Raw genomic sequence first — 6724 nt, 5'->3', positions numbered from 1 at the left:
CTATAATGAAACTTCTGTCTGCTTCTTTTTTGGATGAAACGGGCCCTCAATAGAACAGAAAGAATGTCTCTGAGAGAGTTCATATTATGTCTCATTTACACAGAAACTCAGTTGAGAGATCCAAGATGACTTGGAACTATATCTGTGTACTTAGGCAGAACTAGACTCAAAACTTTTCAGGACATATGTAAATTTTGTTGTTGTTGTTCAATACTGATCATCTACAAGTAAACCCAATAGTATTGTTGCCGAGAAAGAATACATAATATTAAAAATCTCTCTACTAATTTTAGCTTCTTTGTATGTGATCTAATTTTAATTTTCTGAGCCTAAATTTTCACTTACCTATGATCCACAGTAGCAGGTTTTCCAAAATCAATCTTTGATTTGTTGAATACAACATGTACTATCAAGTCTTTGTTCTTCTTTTATTCATGAGGTGAAATGGTATTTATCAAAGTGTTTTAAAAGACTTCAGATATTTTAAAGCTTTTGAAGAGTGTATGTATTTACTAATTATATCCTTTAAAACTCCATATTGGGCAAAGTTACGAATGTAACAAAAGTAAAGGGTACAGCATACTACATTCTATTCACCCCAAGCCCCCATCACCCAGACTCATAAGCTAATGGCCAAACTTATCTACATACATACCTATCCTCTCTCTATTGTCAGATTCTGTTGAAATAAACCCTAGAGAGCATATCATTCTTTTGATAAATATTTCAGCCCATCTTTCTAAAACATAAATCTCTTATTTAAAAAAATATATCTATAATACCATGATCACATCTAAAATATAATCTTTTTCTTTCTTTCACCTCCCAGAGGTGAGAGGTTGCTAAGGCCCTCTGTTGCCCTTCTGATGCCTCACTGATGCTGCTGCCTCCTTGTTTGCATTATTCTCTGTTGACTGTTAACACCTTGAAGGGCAGGGGTCACCCTATATTGCTCACCATTTTAATTCCAGTGCCTGCTGCAGTATCCAACATAAGTAGATTCTTAATGAATATTTATTGAAAGAATGGTTTCAGTTTATAATATACAAAGGGGACAAGTGAGAGCTGAAATTTTGAGCCAACTTAAAAACATCAATAAGGGAACTAAATTATTAGGAATTGAACCTTAACTGAATTTACCCCCCACCCCCCAAAAAAATATTGTCGAGAACAGCAAGAGGTAGAGAAGAGAGAGGATGATGGGCCCTTCCTCATCCCCTGCTAACCTGTGCAAACTGACAGAGTGCTAATACAGTGGCTCCATCATAGAAGCAAGGACAAGCCCCCTGTCACCGATTCTCCTGGGGGCAGTAGCAGGTTCCTCTGGGACTTGAGGGCAGGGAAAGGTCATCTGGTACATTAGAACCCAGGAACTGGAAGCCCTCAATGGCAGTCACTTCTTGGATGCTGTTATCTTAGTGTAGACCTCCCCAAAACCCATGAAGAGGCCTCGTTAAGGGCTGTTAGTCTAACCTCTCATTTAAATCAGGGCTCCCACATGCACCTTTTTTTTTTTTTTTGAGATGGATTCTTGCTCCATCACCCAGGCTGGAGTGCAATGGCATGATCTCGGCTCACTGCAACCTCTGCCTCCCGGGTTCAAGCGATTCTTCTGCCCTAGCCTCCCAAGTAGCTGGGACTACAGGTGCCCACCACCATGCCCAGCTAATTTTTGTATTTTTAGTAGAGACCGGGTTTTGCCATGTTGGCCAGGCTGGTCTCGAACTCCAGACCTCAGGTGATCCACCCGCCTTGGCCTCCCAAAGTGCTGGGATTACAGGCATGAGCCACCACGCCCGGCCACCATTTTTAATAAATGATGATGCAACCCCTTCTGGAAAACTGGTTCATAGAAGAGCTCAGTCCATTGTGAAGCAATTTTTAGTCAACAAGGACAAAAATGTTTTTTGGTATTCTGTTCTGAAACCTGATTTTCTAAAACTTCCATTTATGGGCCCTAGTTCTGGAAAAATACATAAGGACTTATTCCTCCTTTAATGTAATAGACCTTGAAATGTACTTTACAGAAAATTCCAATTTTGAAAAGTCTCAATCCCACAAAAGAGATCCAGATAAATTTATTATTGTTCTGAAAAAAATGTCACCCACATCTTTAGCTGTTTTGCTATAGACCCAAACCTTGGATCATTTGCTCCATTAATGTATTAGTTTTGTTAATATGATTGTGATGATAGATTACATTTTGTTCTAGGTTGAATTCTTCCTTTTCAAATTGCTGTCAGTTGAATTCATGTACTGACTTATTTACAGGTTACAAACAAGTAACTCAGTTGCTTTGTTTAGTTCCTAAATCACTTCCCTATTTTTAGATCATTACCATGTTTGAGAAGAATAGAGAACCTTTGATTTCCTAGGCATGTGGCTGCTTGAGGTGCCAGCATTGAGGGCTCTTGTAGCTAAATCTCATTCATAGAATGAAAGTATGCGGCTGGTTGTGGTTGTGACATTGAATTCAATTGTTTTTGTTTTTTTTTCTAGGAAGAGATTCCACCTCATAGTTTTAGTCTAAGTTAATTTAGCTATGTTGGAGGCCTCCACGCCTCTGAGTAGGTTGCTCTATGATGACACCCCCCACTGTCTACTGGCCTCTGCTGTGTAACTTGAAGCCACCTGCAGTTGGTTGTGTTGGTGTGTAATATCCTAAGAAGTCATGCCATGTCCTTACAAGTGAAACCACAGTGCCTAGCTTCATTTAATGCCATTCCAAGTCACTTTGCCAGGAAAAATGATTGACTCATGGAAAGAAAGCTTGTATTAAAAGTGGAGGAAAGCACAGATAATTTATTCAAGAAGGTCTTGATACCTAAATCACTTGGAAATAGATATTTATGTCCCTGATTCTGTTTGTTTCATGTTCCAGAAATGTAAAGGCCTATGGGATTCACACATATCCTCCCAGTGTTTACTTCTCAACTAAACATTTCATATCCTGAAATATCCAATTTATTTTTATCAGACAGCTTCAATGCTTTTCTCCCAGAGATTTTTGGGATAGAACAGTGGTTCTCAACCACAGGTGATTGCCCCTCCAGGGGACATTTGGCAATATTTGGAGATATTTTTGGTTGTCACAGATGAAGGGTTGCTACTGGCCTCAAGTAGGTAGAGGTCAGGAATTCTGCTAAAAATCCTGCAATGAGCAGGACAGCATCCCCACCTCCAACAAAGAATTGTCTGGTCCAAAATGTCAATAGTGCTAAGGTTGAGAAATCCTAGGTTAGAGAATCTATTTCTAATTGGTTTAAATTTTCTCTCTATTGACTTCAACCTTATTTACTGATTTAGATGATTTTCTTGAGTCTGACAATGACTGGGATTAGGAAAGAGCTGCTGCTTATCAAAACCCACTAAACCACACCCAAGATGAACTCACATTACAAGGATATTTCTGGGTGAGACTTGCTCCTCCATGCCTTCTGCATTGTTTATGTAAAGAGACTGAAAGGGAATAAGTTTTAGTTTTCTATTGCTGCCATATCAAATTGCTACAAATTTAGGAGCTTAAAGCAACACAAATTTTTTATCTTACAGTTCTGTAGGTCATATGCCTGGTACAGATTTCACTGGGCTAAAATCAGGGTGTTGGCAATGTAGAATTCATTCTGGATGCTCTGGGGGAATATTCATTTCCTTGCCCTTTTCTACTTCTCTAGGCTGCCGGCATTCCTTGGCTTGTGGCCCCTTTCTCCATGTTAAAGCCAGTAATGTGCAGCTCTCTGACCTTTCTTCTATCGTTATGTCTTCCTCACAGCCAGGAAGAGCTTTCTGCTTTTAAGGATGCTTGTGATTACATTGGGCCCACCCAGATAACCCAGGATAACTTCCCCATCTCATGGTCTCTCACTTAATCATATTTACAAAGTACCTTTTGCCATGTAAGGTAACATATATATTCATAGGTTGCAGGGACTAGGATATAGATACTTTTGGGAGCCATTATGTTGCCTATCACAAAATAAGACTAATTTTGGCACCACCTAACTTCCATTGGGCTATTGATGTCCTACGAACTGGGACAAACTAAAGAACAGAGGCTTTGGGGGATGTGCTGATATCGCATGTCATAGAATTTTCCTGGGAGTAGCTCAACTGCAGCCTTGTACATAGGAACAAGTCTGCTTCTAATGAAAGTGGATATTTCAATTGCCAATCATTTTGGAAAGAAGTCATTCCTGGGTGAGTCTTAGAAAGGGTGAGGAAAACACTTTCTTTTCTCTCCAAGGCCTGGGTCAATTTAGCCTAGATCTGGAGCGAAAGGAACCAAGAACACGTATAGATGTTAGGGGTAGGATAAACCCCTGGGCCTGAGGAAGTGGCCTGGGATAGAAGATACGACGTCAACTTACTTTGTAAGGGACCTAGAAGAGGGTGGAGACTGTGCAATATCTTGGAAAAGTCTTAGTTTTTCAAAAAGTATCTTGTCAGAAATGGAAGGAAATAGCTTCTGCTGTACTTGAAGATGGCTGCCCTGGAATGGGAAGATGCAATCTACAGAGTCCAGAACACATGGCTAGTGAAAGGGGTCTGGGGAATGCATTGATTAATTTTATATGTCAACTTGACTGGGTTAAGGGATGCCCAGATAGCTTGTAAAACATTTTTTTCTGGGTGTACCAGTGAGGCTATCTCCAGAAGAGATTGGCATTTGAATTTGTAGACTGATTAAAGAAGCTTCACTTTTGCCAATGTGCACAAGCATCATCTAATCCTTTGAGGACCCAAAATGGTAAAAAAAAAAAAAAAAAAAAAAAAAAGGCAGAGGAAGGGCAAATTTGCTGTCTCTTCTTGATCTGGGAAATCCATCTTCTGTCCACAGACACTAGAGCTCCTGGTTCTCAGGCCTTCAGCCTCAGACTGAATTACACCACTGGCTTTCCTGGTTCTCCAGCTTGAAGATGGCATATGGCAACATGTCCTGGTCTCCATAATTTTGTGAGCCAATTCCCCTAGTAAATCTCCCTCTTACATATCTCTATATTTCTTTCTTTCTTTTTTTTTATTTTTTTAAATATTTATTTATTTATTTATTTTTGAGACGGAGTCTCGCTCTGTCACCCAGGCTGGACTGCAGTGGCATGATCTCGGCTCACTGCAAGCTCCGTCTCCTGGGTTCATGCCATTCTCCTGCCTTAGCCTCCTGAGTAGCTGGGACTACAGGCACCCACCACCATGCCCGGCTAATTTTTTGTATTTTTAGTAGAGACGGAGTTTCACTGTGTGAGCCAGGATGGTCTCGATCTCCTGACCTCGTGATCTGCCCACATCGGCCTCCCAAAGTGCTGGGATTACAGGCGTGAGCCCCTGCACCTGGCCACATATCTCTATATTTCTTATTGGTTCTGTTTTTCTAGAGGACCCTGACTAATACAGGGAACACACCAGAGACTGAGATATTCAGAAACTGTTAGAAGAAAATCTGGCAAAAGACTGAACATTAGAAGGATAAAAGGTTCCAACTATTGTGATTTGTGTGTTAAAGGGAAGTGGGACCTCACAGATTATGAAGTCTGGGCTATTTATGTAATGTTCCAAGATCTGTTTAATAGCAATCAATACAATATGAGATTTCAGAGCATTTTGGTAACAAATATGACATTCCTGATTCACAGAAAACTCTCTTAAATCACAAGATTTTACAATGTGATGCTGCATGGATTGCTTTGTTTTTCTTTTGAAAGTATTGGCTGAGGTAGACCTTGTGGAAAATACCTTGGATTGCTCATGAAGAGACTGGGTTGTGAGTCCCCTGTTTCCCCTTTGTACACTGTACCTGAATGAACTCATCCACTTCTGGATTTATCCATCATCATACCTGGATGATTCTTGGTGTAATACTTCAACTTTGACCTCCCAGTTGGAAAACCATAGCCCCTGACCTCAAGGAACCCAGACTTGTTTATTTCTCCTTTGTACCCTCAGTCTTCAGCATCGTGCCTGGAAATATCACTAAATGATTTTTTGCTAAATAGCTATATAAAGTTTATGACTCTCACTAACTGGCTGTGTAAACTTGGTGAATTCACTTTACTGAGACCCACATTCCTCGTCCAAAATGAGGGGCTTAGAAATCTTCATTCTAAGGTAATTTCCGTCTCTAACATTCTATAATATTTTCAGTGTGTAAAGTGTCACTTCACCCTGTGATGGTTTTACACACTCTATTGTTTGACAAAGTAGAAAAAGCATTAATTGCCTTCCAGGAAAGTGTCAGATGTTTCACCGGACAGGTAACCAGGCTCAGGGTAGATGACTCTTTTGTGTAGATTTGGCTCCTTTTGTTTCAATCAGTTCATGCTATGTTTACAAAACATTAAGTGTAATGGAAATTAATTTCACCCTGGGTGCCTTGCCATACAGAATCAAAGGAAGCAGTTTTTGGGTGCTGCGTCAGACAAGGGTTTGGGTAAAATGAGGAACAAGATGAGACACTGATCTTTTACCCTTTTGTTCTACTTGCTGTCTCCTTAGGCTTCTTGGTCAGGGACATATATCTGGTCCCAGGGAGTCCATTCCCTTCGCCTGAACTCCCTTAGCTCTGCTGAGGCTGTGTGGTGAAAGGTTTCTTAATTGCATTTTCCTCCAGGGATCAGGCAGCTGTCTTTCCTCCAAGGCACATGCAGCTTTCTTCTGAGCTTGGGCGTGTGGGTGATGACAGAAATACACTGGTTTACAAATGCCAGCATCCAAGGCCACCGAGGGGCGC

Source organism: Macaca thibetana, chromosome 8, assembly GCF_024542745.1.
Source record: "Macaca thibetana thibetana isolate TM-01 chromosome 8, ASM2454274v1, whole genome shotgun sequence".
In the NCBI taxonomy this organism is placed as follows: Eukaryota; Metazoa; Chordata; class Mammalia; order Primates; family Cercopithecidae; genus Macaca; species Macaca thibetana.
The sequence above is the reverse complement of the archived record's forward strand: the minus strand, read 5'-3'. Positions refer to the sequence as shown.